General features: G+C 42.8%; 1 long non-coding RNA gene across 1 annotated transcript in view; it reads left to right on the top strand.

The window, feature by feature from the left end:
- Positions 1-5322: 5322 nt before the first annotated feature.
- LOC120927099 overlaps positions 5323-25109 on the top strand; it is a 36374-nt gene continuing 16587 nt past the window's right edge. The window contains exons 1-3 of the long non-coding RNA XR_005747031.1: positions 5323-6062; positions 9568-9618; positions 22783-22868. This is a non-coding gene — a long non-coding RNA (uncharacterized LOC120927099). The remainder of the gene's footprint in view (positions 6063-9567; positions 9619-22782; positions 22869-25109) is intronic.

The raw sequence follows: 25109 nt of genomic DNA, 5'->3' as shown, positions 1-25109 counted from the left end.
CACAATCATGTGTGGGGAGGTATAGAGTTCAAGTGTATCAAAAAATTTTGTAAAGAAAGTGGTTTGGGCTTCATTGGGGGCGTATATAGAAGCAATGGTTATATTGCGACGGTTAATGCTACCCTTTAAGATAATAAACCTGCTCTCTACATCTTTAAAAACAGAATGTATTTCAAAAATTACAGTGTTCTTAATAAAAATTGCAACACCGCGTGATTTATTGGAGAATGTGGTGTAGTGTAGTTGATTATATGTTTTGTCGAAGTATTGTGGGTGGTTATTAGTTGCGAAGTGGGTTTCTTGCATAAGGATAATATCCGCGTCCAACCTTTTGTAATGTCTAAAGGCCTTCTTGCGCTTATTAGGGGAATTAAAACCCTGGACGTTGTGGGAAAAGATCTTAAGACCCATTATGTTGGAGGGGGGGGGGGGTTGTAGGCATAAAGTGGTGTTAGCTAGGACCTGGGGAGAGAAATCATGGACACATCTAAGCATATATGCAAAAACAATAATCCGATTGTAAATGATCAAAACATTCAAATGAGTTTTAGTGTGAAGGCAGTATACTGAAGAAAGAAACATCATAAGCAACAATTTACCCATTAGAGGGGACATTACACTGTAACTGAAATGAAAGAAAAAAAAGAGTCTTCCTAAAAAAATTTTTTTAAGAATATGTGCCATTAAGGCATTAAAGCTGGCTACTAAAAGGTGCCAGAAAAAGGGACCAAGGGAAGAGGGGACCCTTAGTACAATCAAAAAAAGAACAATGGACAAACATGTCCAAAATCCACCAGTGGGGTCGGCGGACAGGCCCATAGTTAGACCAGACCACAAACCGCACAGGCGGATCGGGGGACAAACCAACGACGGCGGAAGAGCCAGGCGTTTTAGGGTGAGTGTAATTAATCTGACATCTGACAATAACTGTAACAGCCTAACTTATATAAAACTTAGCTAATAACACATTATTGAATTAAGGAACAAAAAGAGTCATAATGTATGCGGAGGAGCACAATTGTGCATAACAATGAAAAACCAAGGGAGGGAGAGCCCGGCTGTAATTGAAGCCCTGGGGGTAATGACTCTGGAGGGGACTCAGGGTAGGGGCCAGGAAGGGAGGTTAGGAAAGTACCTTGGCGGGACCACCATGTGGGAGGTGCCCCGGTGGCTCAGAGGGGGATCAGAGGGAAACTCCTGTTGGGATAGGTGAGGAGCCAGCGGGGGGGGGGCAACAGAGAAAGGGTGAGGAAGCCATTCATGGCGTAGAGGGCAAATTAGCAGTGTAGAGTGACTCACATGATGGTCCGGGGTGGGCTTGAGGGGTGTAGAGGAGACTCCCAGCCGATATGTAGAACAAGTTCTCAGTCTGTAAGTAGACTCTGGGTCTTTCTTTTCTAGGATCCGGTCGGCAGGGGGAGTCCCCATAGAGAGTCAATCTGGGAGATTACCCACGAGGTAGAAGAACCTATATAAAAAAATAAAAAGTGATAAAGAAAAAACAAAGGGGAGGAGAAGAGGGGAGAAGTGCTTTTTTGCAGCATCCTGGCCTACTTATAGGCTTGGGAAGATCAAGGTTCAGCAGAAACTGTAAGAGCGAGCATAACAGGAGCTTTTTGACCAGACTATACAGCCTGGTCATGGATAGGGTGTTGCATCCATCTTCTCTGATCTCTGTGGTTGCGTCTCGAGGAAGGAGTTGACCAGATGGGGGATGATCTTGGGGTCGCAGGGAAACGTTGTTGGGGTTCCTGGTCTAATAGACCTAGTTTGATCAGCAGATCTTTCCCTTCTATGACATTGTACACTGTGTACGTAGTGCCATTGTGTATTATGGAGAGTTTGAATGGGAAGCCCCACCTGTATTTAATTCTGGCTGATTGTGACCTCTTTCATCCTGCGTCTGCAATCTAATGTTGCAGGGGAGATGTCCGGATATATTTGTAGTCTGACTCCGTCTAAATGTATGTTTGGGGTGTTCCTGGAGGCTCTCATGATTTCTTCTTTAGTGAGGTAGTCTTTAAGGCACATTATCACATCCCTGGGAGGTTTATCAGGAGTTGGCTTAGGGCGTAATGCTCTATGCAATCGCAAATGCAGACAATGGTTTCTCTGGTACCCTGTTTCTCCAAAAATAAGCCCTACCCCGAAAATAAGACCTAGCGTGAGTTTCTGGGATGGCTGCAATATAAGCCCTACCCCAAAAATAAGCCCTAGTTAAAGTCATTGTAAAAACATATAATCCGTTCTGTAAAAAGATTATATAATGTGCAGTGTGTCTCCCTTTTGTGACTTTATTGTGGAAAATACCTTATTTACAGCACTGCTGGGCGCTCATGTGACCTGCCGGAGCTCTTCTCTCCTCCCGGCTGATGTCAGCTGTTTTTTTTTTTCAATAAAACTTTATTAAGCCCCTACCCACTGCAGTACTCAGAGTGGGGCTGACGTCATTGAGGATCTTGGCCCCTCCCTCTGCAGTATTTGGAGTAGGGAAGAAGAGCTCCAGCGGGTCACGTAAGCGCCACTGTAAATAAGGTATTTTCCACAATAATGTTACACAAGGAGACACACTGCACATGACATCATCTTTTTACAGAACAGATTACATCATTTTATAAGGTCTTTAAACAAAGGTTTATTTTTGGGATTACAGAATTTCACAATGCTGACTCCAGAGCTGACAGGGGGGAGAAACTTTTTTGTACATACCATAAATAAATAAGACATCCCCTGAAAATAAGCCCTAGTGTGTTTTTTGTAGACAGAATTAATATAAGACCCGGTCTTATTTTCGTGGAAACATGGTAGTAAACCATGGAAGAGTTTGTTGACGGCTTGGTTAAGATCAGTGATCGATTCAGGGATGCCGCGAACTCTAATATTATTGCGTCTGTTCCTATTGTCCAAATCTTCTATGTGTGCCTGCAAAAATGAGAAACTGTCAGCCAGAAGTTCATAGTCCTTCCTAAGATCATTGTGTGCAAGAGCTAGTTCGTCATGCTTGGTTTCAAGTATGTCTGTGCGGCCTCCTAGATTAGCAATCTCCTGTGAGAGAGCGCTGGTAGATTTGTGTATTTCTTGCTCAAATTTGCCTACCAGCTTCTCATAGACCGCAGTCAAACTAGCATCCAGATCAGCCTTTGATAAGGGCTGGGAGTACTCACTGTTAGGAGGGAGTGAGGCAGGAGCCTGAGAGGAGCTGGAGGAGGCCGCATGTCTGCCGGCGCCATCTTGGGACATCTTCCTCTCCTGTTCCAGCAAGAAGCTGGTGAAGTTGTGAGGAGAGCGGCGATTTTGGCCTTTTGTTGCCAGAGGGCATCCACAGTGTTCCGCGGGGGTGCTGGAGGGTTTTAAGGCGAATTTCGCCGTTCGATGGCCCCGGGATCTGTGCCTGGCTCAAATCGGGAAGACGGAGCTCACACGCTCTGCATCCGTCCCGCTTCGCGCCGCGCATGCGCCCCGGGGAATTTTTTTTTTTGTTTAGGTACAACGTCGCACGACGGTGCAATTGTCAATTAGTGATACAGTGCCGTATCGCAAAAAATGGCCTGGTCTGTAAGTGATTAATTGTTCTACAAAAGTTTTAGGTGTGAGGAAGGGTTAGGCCCTCTGCAGTTCTTAAAGTGCCTTGAAAAAGTATTCATACCCCCTGAAATTTTCCAAATTTTGTCATGTTACAACCAAAAACGTAAATGTATTTTATTGGGATTTTATGTAAAAGATCAACACAAAGTGGCACATAATTGTGAAGTTGAAGGAAAATGGTTTTCCACATTTTTTACAAATAAATATGTGAAAAGTGCGGTGTGCATTTGTATTCAGTCAATACTTTGTAGAACCACCTTTCACTGCAGTTACAGCTGCAAGTCTTTTTGGGTATGTCCAGCTTTGCACATCTAGGAGTGTGCCATTTTTTTGTCCATTCTGCTGTGCGAAATAGCTCAAGCTCTGTCAGATTGAATGGAAAGCATCTGTGAAGAGCAATTTTCAAGTCTCGCAACAGATTCCCAATTAATTTTAGGTCTGGACTTTGACTGGTCCATTCTAACACATGAATATGCTTTGATCTAAACCATTTCATTGTAGCTCCGGCTGTATGTTTAGGGTTGGTGTCTTGCCAGAAGGTAAACCTAACAGGTTTTCTTTTAACATTGCCCTGTATTTGGCATCATCCATCTTCCCATCAGTTCTGACCAGCTTCCCTGCTAAAGAATAGCATCCCCACAACATGATGCTGCCACCACCATGTTTCACAATGGGGTTAGTATCATCAGGGTGATGTGCAGTGTTAGCTTTCCGCCATGCATAGCGTTTTGCTTTTAAGCCAAAAAGTTCACTCATCTGACTAGAGCACCTTCTTCCTCATGTTTGCTGTGTCCCCCATATTACTTTTTGCAAGTGCAAATGGGACTTCTTATGGCTTTCTTTCAACAATGGCTTTCTTCTTGCTACTCTTTCATAAACGCCAGCATTGTGGAGTACATGACTAATTGTTTTCCTGTGGACAGATTCTCCCACCGGAGCTGTGGATCCCTTCAGCTCCTCCAGAGTTACCATGGGCCTCTTGGCTGCTTCTCTGATTAATGCTCTCCTTGCCTGACCTGTCAGTTTAAGTGGACAACAATGTCTTGGTAGGTTTGCAGTTGTGCCAAACTCCTTCCATTTTTGGATGATGAATTGAACAGTGCTTCGTGAGACGATTGGGATATTTTCTTTATAACCTAAACCTGCTTTAAACTTCTCCACAACTTTATGTCTGACCTGTCTGGTGAGTTCATTGGTCTTTATGATGCGGTTTGTTCACTAAAGGTTCTCTAACAAACCTCTGAGGGCTTCGCAGAACATCTGTATTTATACTCAGATAACATTTCACACAAGTGAAGTTACTAATTAGGTGACTTCCGAAGGCAATTGGTTCCACTAGATTTTAGTTAGGGGTATCAGAGTTACATCAGAGTGAAGGGGGATGAATGCAAATGCACGCCACACTTTTCACATATTTGTAAAAAATGTTGCAAACCATTTTACAATGGTGCTTTGTTTGCGACTAATATTATCCTTGTAAGCTTTTACCTGGGTTGACATTTCTGAGAATGCATTTCAAATACAAATACAAAGCATTCACTACAAATACACATTTGGGGGAGAGCATTGTGCCTCTTGTGTTTAGATAAAGTTATGATATTTAAAATACATCTTTATGGCACTAAAAGACGATTTGAATTTGTGTTTTGAAAAATAGCTTGGTTTTTTTGCTGTTTTCTGTCAATTTACAGATTTCTATACCTTGTAACTACAAGAAAATAATCTAGGCTGTTTAATTTTTGCAGAACCCTCGTCATCCTGTCGTTGCAGTGTTATGAAAGCAATTCTCCCAAGATGCAGTTCCGTTAAGAGACGCTGGGAGCAGAGCTGAGAATTTTCAGCTGCGTCACAGAACAGATAGAGAAGAAACTGTCTGGCGACAGGTCTCTGAAAACCAGCTACTGCTGCTGCTACAGCAGGAAAGAGCTATGGAAGTATCGTAGGCTGGGCTTTCCTATAACCATTGCATCTTTTCAAAAACCAATACCTCATCTTCAAATTTCTATGCTTTTAGCTGTGATCAGCTGGAAAATCATGAATTTGTTTATCCGACAGGGTGATGTTTATCCGACATGGCGATGTGTTTGGAGTGGGGGCATTGAACGTCAATATTCGGAATTGGGAATAGGGTTTAGAAATGGGTTAACTACGATTCTGGAATCTTCCACCCATACATGGAGGTCACACGATTACCCAAACCTACGCAGCAGCGATTGGGGGTAAGCGATATATTTAGAGAGTCTGGCTGCTTTTAGAGACGTGTTACTAGAACCTCGGAGGTATTGAAAACTGCGTCACTTCTACTGTGACGACGCAGATGTTATAAGGGTAAATCCTTTCCCTAAAAACTTAACTTCACTTTTTTCTATGGAACATACTGGTGAACTACGTTGTTTTTTTTTTTGCAATACAGACGGTTTAAGAGCCAAGCTGCATAGTTTTATTCTCATCCCGGACACCGGAGAAGCTCAAATCACGTAAGATGTATATAATTAATCTTATCTTTCTAGAATGGTTTGTGACACTTTGCTGCTCATTTGTATTCTCTTGTTATAACTGCTTTTGTTATATTGTATTTTATTGCTGTTTATTTTTGCAGTTTATATTATATTTCTTTAAGTATGACGGAGCAGCAGTTAATTGCTCCAGAATCCTGCGGGGAACTGTGTTAACAATGTCAATAAAAGGCATGTCGCTGAAAAAGTTCAGGACATTTAAAGCTCCACAGTATTATAAGTTGTTTATGTTTCCATGCAGCATCACATGGGTTATTTGAAGGCAGACAAATAAACAGTACAGGTTAGCATTAATGAACCAAATTTTATTTATACAGCCTTGAGAACATATTTACCTGTCTGTTTCTTTTGTACCATTACAAATCACTAGACAATATTACAGCCTCCATATGACATCCTTTACTATGCTTCTGCTTCTGTTTAGAGAACGATCTCAAAACAGGATTGGATGGGGGGTGAGTATCCAGCACCAGCTTATCTTATTGGTGGATAGAGACACTGGAAGGTGAAATATTTGTTTCTGGTGGAAGACATTGTTCTATGTAATGATAGTGACTGTTTTTCAACTTAGGTTTTTTTTTTTGTGTTGTTGTTGTTTAAGATGTATACAAACAATTTTCAGTTTTCCTAGTAATAAAAAATATAGAAAAAGGATGCGAGTGTATGTATGTACTATATGTGTGTGTATATATATATATATATATATATATATATATATATATATATATATATATATATATATATATACATACATACATACATACATACATACATACATACATACATACATACATACATACATACACATACACATATACACACACACACAGTATCTCATACACAAATAAATTATATTAAGATTTCTAACCAGATTTGTGACTTTTTGTTGTGGCAACATTAAAAAGGTAATGCTTTCTGGACATTGCTTTCTTTTAAAACATTATATGGCTTGTATCTTGTCTCTATTACATCACATACAGAGATGAACAGTTTCCAAAAATGTAAGCAAAGAAAAGTGAAGCTGCTACTTGTATTGGTTCATCAGATTACATATGTATTTTGCAAAGTCCAGTACATGTGAAGTGGAAGCCAAAACTAAAAAACAGTTGTTACTGACTAAGTTTTCTTTTGTAACAAATTGTATAAATGAATCCTAGTGATAAAGGTTGCTGCTAATAAGACCGTTTTTCACGACGATAAAAACGACGTGAAAAAAAATAGAGCATGTTCTAAATTTTTAATGCCCATTTTTCTCAATGAGAAAAATGCTCTGGAGCCTACACAAGACCGTTTTTAACGACCAATTAAAAAAATTGCATTTTTCTCATCATTAACAACGTCGTGTGTACGGGGCATAAGACTTTTCGCTCTTGGTTTCTCACATCACTATTTTATTTGTTGCACATGTATGAACAACTGTAGGCCACCGTCATACTTGATCTGTTTTACCTGACCATTTCTACTGTGTTTTTGCTAGGTCGGGTAGCGTGCAAACTTAAAGTGGATGTAAACCTTATTTTTTTTTTTATTATGTCACAATGTAGAGTATACGACTTCCTATCATCTGTGCCCAGTCTTGCCATACAGAGTTAATCCAGCTCTGAGCAATCCTATTTTATTGTTCAGTGAAAAAAACGGACTTACAGGGAAAAACCTTAGTACGTTCCGCCCCCCTTGCTATGAATGACAGGTTATTTACAAATCACATGCACTAGCCTGGAGACAGACATTATTTTTCAATTCCCACCCCCACTCCTTTTCTGAAGTCATGTGGTTACTTTTCTGGATTTTGACTGGATGTTAGTGATCATAGCAGAATTTAGTGTAAGGAATACAGAGGAAAAAATGCACAAGAGGAGTGTAGAGGAGGGCGGAGAGTCTACTGACATCACAACTCCACCCACAGAGCTCCAGACAACAGATTCACCCACAGAATCTGCAGTTTTTCAGTTCTTATAACAGACAGAGGGGAGATATTTGACAGGTAAGGATACATGCAGGAGGCATGTATAGCCTTATAGATCAGCACTATGACAGTAGTTTAGAAAGGATGAAAGTGGGTTTACATCCACTTTAATTGAGAAATTTTCATTGTATATGCTATATGTAGATTATGCGCCTTTTTCAATTTCTCTGTTTGACTTTAAACTGCAACACTTGGAAAAATAAAAATGACACAAAAAAATCTGTTTCCCCTGCAACTTAATGGCATAATGCATTGCATACTAGCACATTATGAAAGACCTACCTGTAAGACAAAGCCCTCCAGTGGCGTAATGGCACCGCTGATATGGCTTCTATCTTTACCCCAGTCTTCCAAACGGGTTTGTGGGTTTCGACCCTTTGAATGGCTTAGCCGTTATTACATCACTCCAGCGCATGCATGCAGGAGTCTTGGCTGCGGCACAGATTGACGACACATTCCCTCAAATCAGAGTGCAATGCACATGCGCCAGTGATGTCACGTGCTGCAAAACACGCAAATATCTCTTAAACATTTATGAGATATTCATTTTATCTACAGGTAAGCTTTATTATAAGCTTACCTGTAGGTACAATTCACCAAACAGACTTTGCTATCTCTTTAAAGTACATCTAAAACCAAAAGATTTTTTTTTTATATATATATATTGCTGCTTTTTAATCCTTAAATGTGGTGACTGCATTAATGGTATTTTGTAGGCTTTTTTCTTTTCACCTGGTGATCCAGCCAGTAAGTCTGTTATATTTTAACACTGAAAGGGGTTCTTACAATGGTCAGTCGTAATTCCTTTATGTAAAAACCTTCATCTCAAAAGAGAATGTGCTTCTGCTTCTACATTCTCCAGGCACACTCGTGACAAGTCTTATGCCGCGTACACACAACCGTTTTTCATGATGTGAAAAATATTTTTTTTTTTAATGTCATTAAAAACGACCGTGTGTGGGCTCCAGATAATTTTTCATGACGTGAAAAATGGGCATTAAAAATTTAGAACATGCTCTATTTTTTCGCGGCGTTTTTCACATTGTCGTTTTTCACGTCGTGAAAAACGGTCGTGTGTAGGCTTTAACGACGTGGAAAAAACACGCATGCTCAGAAGCAAGTTATGAGATGGGAGCGTAAAACTAACGTTCGTAATGGAGATAGCACATTCGTCACGCTGTAACAGACTGAAAAGCACGAAGACTGAAAAGCGCAAATCGTCTCTCAAACTTTTACTAACACGAAAGCAGCTCCAAGGGTGGCGCCATCCATATGGTGCCGTCGTACGTATTGTACGTCACTGTGTTTTGCTAGAGCATTTTTTTTTCACGATCGTGTGTAGGCAAGGCAGGCTTGACAAGAATCGAGTTGAAAAAAAACGTAGTTTTTTCTAGACCATTAAAAATGGTCATGTGTACGCGGCATTAGACAAGGCTTGTATTGCTTAGATGTAGTGTAGTCTGCAAAAAAGATCCAGCACCTGTCTGTTCTGTCTTACAGAGCACCTGTACTACAAAAAATGGCTGAGCAGAATGACAAATCTTTTGGCAGGTAAGAGTTCATGTATGTCTATATAAACTGTGTGCATTGGTTTGAGTGCAGCTATGCTGACCATGGGAATTTTGCTGGCAAGGTCCTGTGCCTCTGTCATAATCTTTGACTCAGGTAGACCAGGCATTGCATTATACAGTGACGTGGATGAGAGATACATTATACAAGAATGCTTACTATTTTTCTAAAATCAAGTAGCTTATTTAGTTTGAATAATGACAATGACATCAAGAACTCATAGCCTGAGGCCTCGTACACACGACCGAGTTTCTCGGCAAAAACCAGCAAGAAACTTGCTGGGTTTTTTTTTTTGCCGAGGAAACCGGTCGTGTGTACATTTTTCGACGAGGAAACTGTCAAGGAACTCGTCGAGCCAAAAAGAGCATGTTCTCTTTTTCCTCGACAGGAATGGAGAAAATTGGCTTGCCGAGTTCCTCGACAGCCTCACAAGGAACTCGACGAGCAAAACGATGTGTTTCGCCTGTCGAGTTCCTCGGTCGTGTGTACGAGGCCTAAGCCGATTTATATAGCAGTAATCTACTTTGATTATTGTTTTTTTCGCCCTCCTATTTTCTTGGATTTTCTTTTATGGGTTGTGCTGTTTTTAACATTAGGTTTAATTATCAGGAATTAGGTAACCATGCACTCAAATCATATACTCCACTAAATGCCTTTGCAGTTAGGTGGGCTATAAAGGGCTGCCTAATGCCTAGTACACACGACCGGGATTCCCGACGGGAAAAGGTCCGTCGGAAATCCTGAGGAGAAAACCGAGAACCTGCTCTCTACTTTTCCCCTCTACAGACGATCGGTTTTCCCGTCGGGAAAACTTTGGTGAGAGCTTTTCCTCGGCAATCCCGACCAGGTTTATGCTCCATCTGAGTTTTACCCCCACAGGAAAACTGCCAAAAATGGCCGGTTTCTGCTACACACGGCCAGGTTTTCTGACAGGGAAAAAGTCAGTCGGTTCTCTTTTTTTTGTCCGGCGGGCTTGGCAGTTTTCCCATAGGAATAACTGCAAGGGAGCTTACACACGGCCAGGATTCCCGCCCAAATCGCAGTTTTCCCGTTGGAAAACCCGGTCGTGTGTACGGGGCATTAGTGAGGATAACTGCCCCAAATGCCCCTGTACATCTATTTCTTATGTCACATCTTTTAACTCATAGACTTTTAGACTAATAAAAATAAATATGCTATTTAATCAAAGGTGTACTGCACTAACTTTTTTATCCAATCTCTGAATAGTAAATGGTAAGTAAATACAGCATCAGAATATGATTTATTAATAGTGGTTCTTTAACTTCAGTTTCATATATAAATCACTGAAATCAGTCATTTAGATCAAGTCCTGGTATGATTACTATTATTTTTAGATAGTGTTTAGTTAAAGTTGCTTGGTCATGTGTAGCGTAATAAGGGTTTCACCCCATTCTAATGGGAAACCTAGTTAAATCGTTAAAGACTAATGTATAAGGAGTCTTTTTATAGAAAGAAACAGTTGAATGCATGGTCCACTAGTATACTTTTCATCACATATAGAATGAAGCAAGATAGTGATTACCCAGGTAATATTTCCTGTAAAGAAGATGTAAATATGCAATTTCTATTCTCCTCTGTTGTATTAGCAGGAGATGTTGCTTTAAAAATGAACCTCAGCTTGTGTAACCTTGCTGCGTACTTCCTTTGCTGACTCATGCTCACTACGATGCAGCAATTGCACTGCCTGCCTGCAGGGGGTGTGTTACAATATATATGTCAGCAAGATGCTTTTTTTTATATAGTTATGATTTACCGAGCATCTATTACATTTACTATGGCTACAGTATACTATATCAAAAAATGATTTCTGCCTAATGCTTTTATATCCACAACTGTGTCATGTATATATGATTTATATACAGTATTTATGGTATTTTTAACTAACATTTTAGGGTTTAAAATACGTTACATTTACAATAGAGATTGTTTTATAATAATATTCAGTATTGTGGTTATGTTTTTTTTTTTATACATTTTTTTATTATTATTTTTTTATGTGTATATAAAAGTAAGGGATTTAATTTATTGTTTGAATATATAAATGTCCCCTTACTGAGAAATTATTATTTTTACCATGGAAGCTTAGGTACAGTATGTTTTTTTTGTGCAGAATATATATACACACACACACACACACCACAGCAACTAATAACAGTGTATTTATTTATTTATTTTGTACATTCTTGATTTGTGTAAAACACAGATGTTATGTCACAAACATGGATGGAGATGACAGTATGATTATTGTTATATCAACATAACAAAAAATATTATCTAGGCATGAGTAGAATGTTACAGACATACAGGGGGGAGGGGAGAGGGGGGTTGTTGGGGTGGGATTTACTAAAACTGGAGAGTACAACATCTGGTGCAGCTCTGCACAGAAACCAATCAGCTTCTAGGTTTACTTGACAAAGCTTAACCACTTCACCCCCGGAAGATTTTACCCCCTTAATGACCTGAGCATGCTTTGCGATTCGGTACTGCGCTGCTTTAACTGACAATTGCGCGGTCGTGCAACGTTGTACCCAAACAGAATTGACGTCCTTTTTTTCCCACAAATAGAGATTTATGTTGGTAGTATTTGATCACTTCTTCGGTTTTTATGTTTTGTGCTATAAACTAAAAAACGAACAATATTGAAATAAAAAGCAATATTTTTTACTTTTTGCTATAATAAATATACCCCAAAAATATAAAAAAATATAAAAATGTATTTCTCAGTTTAGGGCGATATGTATTCTACATATTTTTGGTAAATAAATCACAATAAGTGTATATTGATTGGTTTGCGCAAAAGTTATAGGGGATAGATTTATGGCATTATTATTATTATTTTTTTTAGTAATGGTGGTAATCTGCGATTTTTATCGGCATTGCGACAGATCGGACACTTTTGATATTATTTTGGGACCAATGACATTTGTACAGCCATTAGACTTGTGCACAACGGAAAAATTTGTTTAGTTTTGTTTCTTTTCCGTCCTGTTGATTCATAATCATTCGTAATTTTGCTAAACGTGATTTTTCGTGTTCGGACTAATTCGTTTTTTCGCAATCGTCTATTTTCATTGAATCGGAATGATTCATATTGATGTAAGCCTTATTTTTAGTTGATTGGTACTTTCGGTAGAGTACATTGTTTTTCGTTGATTCGTAACTTTTTTTGGTTCGTTGATTCGTAATTTTCCGCGTCTTTCTTACAATGGCGCTGCCTAACGTGCTTTGAATGGGTTTGAACTTTTCTAAATACATTGCGGTTATTTGTGACAATTCAAAATCTCGTATTTTACTTTCGTTTTTGACATGCGGCTATAGCCTCCACCCCTGTACACCATTTTGAGAGGGAGTTCAGCACGGTGAGGGAGGAGCAGAGAGCAGAGCAGAGAGTGTTATTGTTGGATGTGTGGTTGGGATCACAACAAGTCGACTTGCTGTTGAATTAGGCCGCATTAACGCAACAACGAATTATGACAAAGGTATTCGGGCATTCGCCATTTGCGATATAATATATTTCGGATTCGGTTTTATTCGTAATTGATTTGTTCGAAAATTCAAATGCTTCCGAACCTCCGAAAGTTGCTAAATTCGTCCGAATTTCGATTTGTTACGGAACGAATTGCACAATCCTAACAGCTATCAGAGCTAAAAATAGCCACTGATTACTGTGTAAATGTCACTGGCAGGGAAGAGCATTTCTCTGTTCTGCCTCTCCTTGTTGCAATCGTGGGCCACCGGTGGACAACGAGTCCGCGGGACCCGCAGGCACGCTCCTGCAGCGCACCCGCTAGCCCAGGATTACAAAGGGACGTACGGGTACGCCCTTTTGTGCACCCGTGCCATTCTGCCGACGTACATCGGCACGCGGTGATCGGGAAGTGGTTAAAGGATAAATTCACCTTTTAAAGAAAATAATAAATGCACATTATTTGCAGGTAAAATAAAAAAGTGAATTTACATTTTTTTTTTTTTTTTTTTTAGGAGCCTGGAAAGCATTGCATCAGTGATTAGCAAATTGCTGATGCCATGCAGGTCTCATGCAGACTGCCAGTGTAAGCTGTCTGCCCCTACATCATACGGGCAGGCAGTTTCACACTGACAGGAAGAATCAACGAACAACCACAGCGCTCAACCGCGCCGTGGTAGTTCATTGAGAACTACAAGCCGACAGCCGCCAGGACTGTCAGTAGTTGTAGTCTATTCATTCACAGAACACTGTGAATGAATGACATTGCAGGGTGGACAGAGCCCCACATGGCTGCGTCTTTAGATTGTGGGATATTCTTCTCCAGCTCGCTAAAATGGGGGAATTAGAGTGCGGGGGCAAGTACATTTCTAACAAGTTACACCCTGAATAAGGATGTAACATGTTACAGAAGGTGAACTTATCCTTTGATTGAACAAGCTGAAGTTAGAAAGTGATTGGCTCCATGCACAGCTGCACCAGATTCTGAGTGCTACAGTATTAGAAAATCTCTCCCACAGTCTGTCTGCCTCATATTTATTAAACACTTAAGGACCGCCTCCTGCACATATACGTCGGCAGAATGGCACCGCTGGGCACATCAATGTATATGTACGTTGATCTTTTAGCCCAGCCGTGGGTCGCAGGCGCACTCCCGCGACCCGGTCCGAAGCTCCGTGCGGACCCAATCGCCGCTGGAGTCCCGCGATCGGTCCTCGGAGCTGAAGAACGGGGAGAGCCGCGTGAAAACTGTGGCGGTGTCATCGATCGTGTGATCTCGTTTATAGGAATCCACAATCGATGACATCACACCTACAGCCACACCCCCCTACAGTTGTAAACACACATTAGGTGACACATAACCCCTTCAGCGCCCCCTTGTGGTTAACTCCCAAACTGCAACTGTCATTTCCACAGTACACGTTCACATCCATGATTTTTTTTCAGCTGCTGCGTATTTGGAAAGGGCAAGGACTTTTTAACGCAAAACGGTGCTATTTTGTTTTTTTTTGTTCAATATACTCCAATGGAGAAGCTGCAGAAAAGCATGTAATGTGTTTTTGCGGCAATTTGTGTTTTGTAATCTGCCCAACAACAAATTGGCCCAAAAAAATGTAAAAATGCTAATTTTTAAAAAAATTTAAGGCTATTATCCGATTAATCGAAACAATAATCGGCCAACTAATCGATTATGAAAATAATCGTTAGTTGCAGCCCTAGAGGGAACCCTGTAATACTCCAAAAAAAATCAAATACCTGGAATCTGCTTGAGATAGAGGAGCGATGTGTAGAATATTTTCTCTCTGTTTTGGATATGGGTGGGCAGAATTTGATAAGGGGGTCTCATCAAGAGAAAATAAGCATGTGACAACAAATGTCTAAGACAATGAACTACCTAGAGTGCTCAATAGTATCCTGGTACTTCCATGAGATCTACAAGCCGACAGCTGCAAAGGCCGCATGGGACATCCCCCACTTGCTGTCACTAGATCGGGGAGACAATGCAGGAGTGGAAACATGTTACAGCTGGATACACATTATACAATTTTTGTTGTTTCATTTACTTTAGATTTACCTTCAACTATGTAGTGCAAGGGCCTGCCTGATTGCATAAAATTTGAAAGATGTTTTTGGTAAATCTAAAGAAAAGTTGTACAAGAAAATTGTAAATAGTGTGTAACCAGCTTAAAAATGGGTGGAACATGTAACATGTTCCCAAAGGTGAACTTATCCTTTAACCACTTCCAGTCTAGGCCAATTCTGGCATTGTTTTTCTACATGTAAAAAATAAAGTAGTGGGCATTGCAAATGTGGTTTTAAGCACACATTTTTTGGAGGGAATACACTTTACTGAATTTTAATGCACACAAACTACAATAGAATACCCAATAGTAATATATAAAAGGTGATGTTATGCTGAGTAAATAGATACTCAACATGTCATCTTTTTAAATCGTGTTCGCCTGTGGAACGGTGCCAAATTACGGTACCTAAAAATCTCTATAGGCAACGCTTTAAAAGCCTTTACATGTTACACGTTTAGTTACACAGGAGGTCTGATGCTAAAATTGCTCTTTCTCTGATGTTTGCGACGATACTGCACATATGTGGTGCGATCAGCGTTTACATATGCGCGTTAACTTTTGCACGTGAGCAGGGAATACATTTTTATTTTATTCTTATATTTATTTTTTAACACAACCTTTTAATTTTGTTTTTTAATTAACTTTTATTGCTATTACAAGAGATGAACAACATCCCTCGTTCTAGCATGGGCCATGACAGGTCCTATTTATAGAGAGCTCTGCGGTCTATTAAACCCCAGATCTCCTCTGGCCTCAAATGCAGCCGATCTGATACCGATCGGTCTGTTCGGCTGAGTTACTAAAAAAAGACCCAAAAGTGACAAGCTTCTGACATCACACAGTTAATTCTATGTTATAGAAGAACAAAAAAAAAAAAAAAAAAAAATACTGTGTTAATACTAGTGACAGACTGCATCATATTTTTTTCATTTTTTATTTTCTGCTTAGTTCTAGTCTATTATATAAGAAACGAATCAATACAGTAAAACAGAAAGGGTTACAGCTCTCTTGCTACGTACTGCTGTTGTGCTCTTTACCTGTTTTTGCCCAGACCCTGGGGTAATGATCTTAGCAGCGTACCATGAACACGACGCGGCCCAGGGGAACTAACCTGTTCTCCCTTGTGTGTGAGGACGTGTGCTTTAAGTTACAAACATTCCAGCATAGTTCAGAAAGATGTGGCATGAGAAGGCAGACCTGTTACTCACAGAAGGGGTGTCCCAAAATCCAGTAGCTCATTCACCAGGGGGGGTGAGTAGTCCTAGGAAATGCATAAAGTCCTTCAGCTCAAGGCTTTGCCCTGTTTGCTCCCCTAAGGTACACATAATATAGACTACAAGCTTTTCTGTGCTTGTGCACCCATAGAGAAAACCTTTACTCCCTCCATGGATAAACTAACTCAGCCATTTCCTTGCCTTCCTAATATAGCCTTACCCAGGATGCCCTTCTCCTAGCAGGGCTAGCAGTTTAACCCAAGCAGTTCCCAGGCTCAATCTCACTCTCGAGCTATGGGAGCATCTAGTGGCCAATCTGGAGAACTACATATAGCCACATCTGTACTCTTCCCCACACTGCCACTGTATCACATCTTCTGAGCCTCAGCTCTCCTGTTACTATTACCTTCCCACATTTCACAGTTCTCTTTCCACTTCTACCATCTCACATGTTCTCAGATTTCCTTCTACTCCCAGCATCTCACACCTCTTTCCATTGGAGACTAACCTTCCTATCTGGTAAAATGTTGTCAGCAGGTAAGGGAACAAAAGCAAATCTGTCTAATAGGTCCCTGGATATCAATAAAAACCTGGTAGGGGTTGTAACCCCCCCCCCCTTTATTCAAAAAGGAGAAAAAAATGGCTGGGCACACACTTACTTTTCTATATGTGTACCATGGAGTGATGATTATACCATGCGATTGTTGGTCAATGTAACAATCTCATTTTCCTCTGTTCACAAATGGGATTCAACATGGTTATGCTATTGTTTTATGTTTTTTTTTAAATTATGATGTCTTTTGTTTTTGAGACCTACTGTATCACACCCACCTTTTTGTCAATCTGCTGATGATGCTTTGAGATGTATCTGTTGCCACTGCTTATATATTTGGGTGATTTTCTGTGACACCTTGGCTGGTGGTTGTCCTCTTTGACTTGATTTTCTTTGTATGCGCTCTCTTTTTTTTTAGTTTGAAAGATTTTTAAAAAGCATTTTGAAATATATACAGTATATATAGAATGCAGATGCTTGCCGTTCCAATATATGAAATATCAGTCATTTTTGGTAGGCTAGAGGTTTGCATTATATTGATTTTCTGGGTCCAGTAAAGGTTGTTCCTTTGTGTGCATATAGTAGTATCAGCCCTGAAGTAGATTCTCTATAGAAATATGCTAACAATGCACTTTAGTATAAGTAGGAAGTTCAACTCACATCACAGGCTTGCCTATCATAGCCAAAGCAGAGAAAAGTTTTTCTGCTAAGTTTACAAATGGCAGAAAAAAAGTGGAACTTCTGCTTATAGGCTTCCCCCCCCCCCCCTCCCAAGGCTCGATTAAGAACATCATGGGCCTGGTGCTTAGGATTTTGGTGGGGCTTTTTATAAATAAATACATAAAAATGCAAACAATTTTTTGTTAAAAAAAAAAATGTAATGAAATAGAGAGAGGGAGGATGAGAGAGAGAGAGAGAACGGGGATGAGAGAGGGCTGAGGGGTAAGGAAGGGAGTATGAGAGAGAGAAAGGATGCACATGAGCATGCGTGGGAGTAACATCAACGCAGCGCAGCCAAGGCAAGTGACCGAAGGCACAGAACCCGGAAGGAAGACCGTATGATGATGGAAGCACCCAGAACCCTCCAGATTGATCACAGCGCAGCGCTGGAGGGCTCAGTCTGACAGGTAAATGTACCCTATTTTGCTAATATGCTGTCAATATGTGTACACTATGCATACCTCCCAACATTTGAACTTCAGAATGAGGGACAAATGAGGGAGTAAGGGAGCTGCGGCGCGCGTAACAGCAAAATGTGGGTGTTGCCAAAATCTTAATGGATGGAGGGTCTTAACGGGTGTGATTAAACAAAACCCAGCTCTCTCACCAATCCTAGCTTTCTCAGCAATTTCCCCTGACTCTCTTACAAAATCCCCCTCTGTTACTAATGCCCCCCCAGCTCTCCCACCAATCCCCCCCTCTGTTACTAATGCCCCCTAGCTCTCCCACCAATCCCCCCCTCTGTTACTAATGCCCCCCCAGCTCTCCCACCAATCCCCCCCTCTGTTACTAATGCCCCCCCAGCTCTCCCACCAATCCCCCCCTCTGTTACTAATGCCCCCTAGCTCTCCCACCAATCCCCCCCTCTGTTACTAATGCCCCCCCAGCTCTCCCACCAATCTCCCCTCTGTTACTTATGCCCCCCAGCTCTCCCACCAATCCCCCCTCTGTTACTAATGCCCCCCCAGCTCACCCACCAATCCCCCTGTTTACTAATGCCCCCCCAGCTCTCCCACCAATCCCCCCCTCTGTTACTTATGCCCCCCAACTCTCTCACCAATCCCCCCCAGCTCTCTCACCAATCCCCCCTCTGTTACTAATGCCCCCTAGCTCTCCCACCAATCCCCCCTCTGTTACTAATGCCCCCCCAGCTCTCCCACCAATCCCCCCTCTGTTACTTATGCCCCCCCAGCTCTCCCACCAATCCCCCCTCTGTTACTAATGCTCACCCACCAATCCCCCCGTTTACTAATGCCCCCCCAGCTCTCCCACCAATCCCCCCCTCTGTTACTTATGCCCCCCAGCTCTCTCACCAATCCCCCCTAGCTCTCTCACCAATCCCCCCTCTGTTACTAATGCCCCCAGCTCTCTCACCAATCCCCACCTCTGTTACAAATGCCCCCCCCAGCTCTCCCACCAATTCCACCCTCCTCTATTACTAATGCCCCCCCAATTCCACCCTCCTCTATTACTAATGCCCCCCAGCTCTCCCACCAATTTCACCCTCCTCTATTACTAATTACTAACAGTCCTGACAGGTCGGGAAAGACACCTCCGGCATTCCCAATGTGGGCAGTTGTTGCACCGGGACCCAGGGCACCCACCAGCAAATGTGAGCATGTCCCCCCTGGGTGCCTGGTGCAAACACACAGAAGCAGGTGGAGTGCTTCTGTGTGAAGTTCCGCTCAGTGGCGTCAATAGGGTTGGTGTCACCTTGTGTGGTAAAATATGGTGTCTACCCTTCCTCCCCCAGGGGGGTGATACCATGTTGTCCTGTCGCTGCTCCTAGCACAAATTCCCCTCCAAATCCCCCTCCTCGCATAAATCCCCCAATCCCCTCTCCTAGCACAATCCCCCTTCTTGCACAAATCCCCCCTCTTTACATTAATCCCCCAATCTCCCATCCTTGCATAAATCCCCCCTCCTTGCATTAATCCCCCCAATCCCCCCTCCTAGCACAAATGCCCAAAATCCCCCCTCCTCGCACAAGTCCCCCAATCCCCTCTCCTAGCACAATCCCCCTTCTTGCAAAAATCCCCCCTCTTCACATTAATTCCCCAATCCCCCCTCCTAGCACAAATCCCCCCTCCTTGCAATAATCCCCCCAATCCCCTCTCCTAGCACAAATCCCCCAAATCCCCCCTCCTCGCACAAGTCCCCCAATCCCCTCTCCTAGCACAATCCCCCTTCTTGCACTAACCCCCCTCTTCACATTAATCCCCCAATCTCCCCTCCTTGCATAAATCCCACCTCCTAGCACAAATCCCCCCTCCTTGCATAAATCCCCCCAATCCCCTCTCCTGGCATAATCTCCCTTCTTGCACAAATCCCCCCTCCTCACATTAATCCCCCAATCCCCCCTTCTAGCACCAATCCCCCCTCCTTGTATAAATCCCCCCTCCTAGCACAAATCCTCCCAATCCCCTCTCCTAGCACAAATCCCCCCTCCTCACATTAATCCTCCCTCCTTGCATAAATCCCCCCTCCTAGCACAAATCCCGCCAATCCCCTCTCCTAGCACAAATCTCCTCTCCTTGCATAAATCACCCAAATCCCCCCTCCTTGCATAAACCCCCCCAACCCTCTCTCCAAGCACAAATCCCCCCAATCCCCCCTCGTTGCACAAATCCCCCCCTCCTTGCACAAACCCCCTTCTCGCACAAATCCCCCCTCCTTGCACAAATCCTTCCAATCCCTCCTCCTCGCACAAATCCCCCAATCGGTCATTCTTTCACAAATCCCCTCTTCTCGCATCAATCCCACCCAATCCTCCTTCCTAGCACAAATCCCCCCTCCTAGCATAAATCCCCTAATCTCCCCTTATAGCAAAAACCCTCCCTTCTTGCACGAATCCACCCAATCCCCCCTCCTCGCACAAATTCTTTCAATCCCCTTCTCGCACAAACCCCCCTTCTCGCATAAATCCCCCCTCCTTGCACAAATCCCTATTTAGTACAAATCCCCCCTCCTCGCAGACATCCCCCAATCAGCCATTCTTGCACAAATCCCCCCTTCTTGCATCAATCCCCCCTCCTAGCACAAATCCCCCCATCTAGCACAAATCCCCCCAATCTCCCCGCCTCGCATAAATCCCTCCAATACATTCTCATCTGTCATGTCTGGACAGATCCAAGTCAGAGGGCTCACCATGGGGGGCAGAGAGGGGAATAGCTAGCTGGACTGGTTGGAGTTGTTATCTGGTGATAGCAGACAATGGTATGGGGGATCTGGGGAGGATGGGATCTGTTCCTGCACTGCAGACAATGTCATCAATTTGAAACTGACCTGTTTCTGGAATCGCCATGTGGATAGGATAGCTGCAGGGAAGATGCTGTGGGTGCCGGCAATCGCACTATTGCAGCAGTCAACATGGCAGCAGCGGGTCTGGATGGATGCCTGCCCCTGGCACCAGGAATGTCATTGGCCTTCCCCCCTCACATAACAGGAGCGCTGCTAAACCCAGGAGAATTCAGTGAATGAGTCCTACCCGGAGAACTGCGCGGTAACTTCTAAATACAAAAGCCGAACTTCTGTATTAGAAGTGACAGCAGTGAGAGGAAGACACAGGGCTAGCGCCGGATGAAAAAAAAAAGCCCTGCCTCCGGGACCTCGGAATGGCATCACCCAGTGCCACCTGCACCCCCTGCCCCATAGCAACACCATAATTCCACTTACCTTGCACAAGACGCTGAGAGCCGGGATCGAGGCCGATGAGAGCCGATGGAGGCTGCTGGCATGCCGCTAATAGGCAGGATCGGGAGCCGGAGATGGGGCGGAGCTGAGAGGCCTGCAAATGATGTCATCAGTTGCTAGGACGCCGGCGGTCCTAACAACTGGTGACTGCATTGGGGGGGGGGGGGAGCAGAAATTGCGGCCAGATTTTCTATCAGAAATCCTCAATTGGTGCTGGGTGTGAGAGCACACATTGATTGCACCCATTGAGGATAAACCTACTGAGTGGAGCCCAGGGCTGGAACTTGTTCCAGCTCTGGGCTGCGGGACTTCAGCCCAGATCGCGGGACTGCGGGACTTACTTACGGGACGGTTGGGAGGTATGCACTATGGCATAACCAACCTCAGGACCTCTAAAAAAATTGTAATGTTAGAGAAGTTTACTACTGTGCATAGTTGGCAACATTTGAAAAATATTTTCAGGGACACTTGTTTTACCAGTGGTATATTTAAAGTAGCTGATATCCCCATATGTTCCTCTATACATCACAATAGTAATCACAAAATTAAATCAGTACTAATAATGGGCAGAACAAATATGAGGACTGAGAAGATTTCCTTTAGTTGAACTAACAAAAGTGTATCCATTCTAGAGCTGGTAACATTAAGGATATTCAATATAATTTGAAATGTAGAGGTTGGTTGCTAGAAATGACAACATACACACATTCCACCCTGCTGCCAGACATCCATTAGACACACTCCTTTAGTCAATGAACAGTCTCTTGCTTGTTTTTGTTATTTTATTAGGGGATTGATCTTGTTTGGGGAAAGGGACATGGGATGCCCATAGAACAAATTAGTACTTTGAAGAATGTAGTAACTGCGTCACACTTCTCAGAAAGAACAAAATGACTGACCCTAAACTTGACAGTCTTACCTCAGAACACTTCTTCCTCCAGCACACTGCTTGACCGACTTTACCTCAGAACACTTCTTCCTCCAGCACACTGCTTGACCGACTTTACCTCAGAACACTTCTTCCTCCAGCACACTGCTTGACCGACTTTACCTCAGAACACTTCTTCCTCCAGCATTGAAGTTCATGTGCGCGTAAAGGCAGGTGTCCCAAAACTTTTGGTAATAGACATAGTGTATGTACTTTGTATGTAGATACTGGGTTAGATTTACTAAAGACAAAAAGGCTATTCACTTGCAAGGGAATTTTCCTTTAGCTTAGTGAATGAGAAAATGCTCTGCGGACTTCCATCATCCAATCATGTGCAAGCAAAATATTTTTTTTTGTTGTCTTTGCATGTAATTGAGTATTTTTTTTTTAAAGTGAATTTTCACCATTATAACTCAACTGTCTGTAATGAACTGTTCTACATTTGTTTATTGATTTTCTCTTTTTAGGAACATGTAATAAAAAGGAAAAATCTCCAGGTCATCACCATCAAGAATTGTGTCTGCATGTGAAGATATTGGTCACAGTGGTTCAAGTATGTATGTCATTTATACTGTACACATATCCTTAACCACTTCAATACCAGGCACTTACACCCCTGCCCAGGCCAATTTTCAGCGCTGGCGCTGTTTAAATGACAATTACGCGGTCATGCTAAACTGTACCCAAACAGAATTTTTTATAATTTTTCCCCCACAAATAGAGCTTTTCTTTTGGTTATATTTGATCACCTCTGTGGTTTTTAATTTTTGCTAAACAAAAAAAAAAAACGAAAATGTAAAAAAAAATAAAAGTTTTTCTTTTGTTTCTTTCTGTTATAAAATGTTGGGCACTGATAAGGTGGCACTGACAGGCACTAATAAGGTGGCACCAATGAGGTGGCACTGACGATGGGCACTGATCGACACTGGTAGGCGGCACTGATGGGTGGCACTGATGGGCATTGATAGGCAACACTGATGGGCACTGAAAGGCTGCACTGATGGATACTTATGGGTGGCACTGATAGGCGGTACTTCTGGGCACTGATATGCGGCACTGCTGGGCACTGATACGTGGCACTGATGGGCACTGATACGTGGCACCGATAGGCATCCCTGGTGGCACTGGCATTGGCAAGCATTGTGGATAGGCACAGATTGGCATCTGCTTGGGCATTGATTGGCAGCTGCCTGGGCACTGATTGGCATATCCCTGGTGGTCTAGGGTGGCATACCTGGTGGTCAAGTGTGGGTGCCCATCCCTGGTGGTCCTGGTGACATCCTGGTGGTCCTGGGCAGGAATCCGAGGGGGGGCTGTGCTGATAAACAATCAGCACAGACCCCCCCATCAGGAGAGCAGCTGATCGGCTCTCCTCTACTCGCGTCTATCAGACGCGAGTGAGGAAAAGCAGATCAACAGCTCTTCCTGTTTACATCGTGATCAGCCATGATTGGACACAGCTGATCACGTGGTAAAGAGCCTCCATCAGGCTGACACACCGCACCACCGATTGTTGCGATGCATGTCCAGTCAGGATAACTGAACCACCGCCTGGCCGTCATTCTGCTATAGGCTGGGCGGGAAGTGGTTAAATAGATGGTTTTCCACACCACGCTCTGGTATAAATTGGCACTAAAGGACAGCTTTTTCTCACTACTATGCCTTCTTACCATTCAGTGCACTTTGGCCCTTGTTCACTGCATGGTATATTTCCTGCTGATTCCGCCCCGCCACATCTTAGTCTAAAAGTTCCTCCAACCTTCTGACCACCCTCTTCCCAACAGAGCTGCATGCTCCCTGTTTAGGTACAGTCTGTCTTTGTTGTAGAGCCGGTAACCAACCAAAATGTAGGACCAGTTCTCCATAAACACAAAACCCTTCTTACACCAGTTTCTCGACCACCTATTTAGCTCTTAAAGCCCCTGCTCCTTAATTTAACTTGGCACTTAAGTCCCTGAAATCATTTTTAAAGATGCTCCTTCTTCCTCTAACTAGTCATTTGTACCATGACAATTGGGTCTTTCGTAGCCCCACCCAACAATCTATCAATTTGATCTGCAATGTGAAAAGCCTGGGCACCCATTAAACAACATGCTGTTCGGCAATCACGGTCTGTGTGACAGATTGCCCTATTTGCCTTTCTAAAGATCGAGTATCCTATTACCATTATCGGTGTATCTTTGCTTATACCCCTGCCCTCATCCTTACTGGAGTAGTCATTCCCCCTTGCAGCTAGGGGAGGTATTCTGCTCCAGCAATGCTACTCGTAAACTGATATCCTCAACATAATGAAAAGGGGTATGTTTATTGGGATGTGTCGACTGAGGATTAGCCTCTGTAAAACATTTCCCTCAGCTATGACTAAGCACTAGTTTCAGTGCGAAACGCGTCAGCAGTCGGGTTTTATTTTATGTTGCCGTGATTTGTAGTGCTGTCCTTTTTTTAATAAAGGCTACAATTTTTTTAGAGTGCGGCTGTCCAGAGACAATCTTTGTTCCTGCTTTTTTAAAACATTTCCCTCTACCTTGTCTTCTGACTCCAACAAAGCTACCCACCTCTGGCACCTGCACCTCCATAACGCCACCTTTCTCTTTTCTGGCTCCAGCAAAGGATAAGGTTTAAACTTTTTCCCAGGTTGTTGAAGCTTCACAGTGTTGCCAGCTACTTCTTTAGGTCCAGAATCTGGTCATCAAAACTAAATACTTGATCACATCTCACACAATAGTATTTGCTCTTGAATGGTTGTTCAAGGAACACGTACAGAATGTGCATCAGGTCACCTTAACACTCCCAT

Source organism: Rana temporaria, chromosome 2 (genome assembly GCF_905171775.1).
Source record: "Rana temporaria chromosome 2, aRanTem1.1, whole genome shotgun sequence".
Classification (NCBI taxonomy): domain Eukaryota; kingdom Metazoa; phylum Chordata; class Amphibia; order Anura; family Ranidae; genus Rana; species Rana temporaria.
The sequence above is the reverse complement of the archived record's forward strand: the minus strand, read 5'-3'. Positions and strand labels throughout refer to the sequence as shown.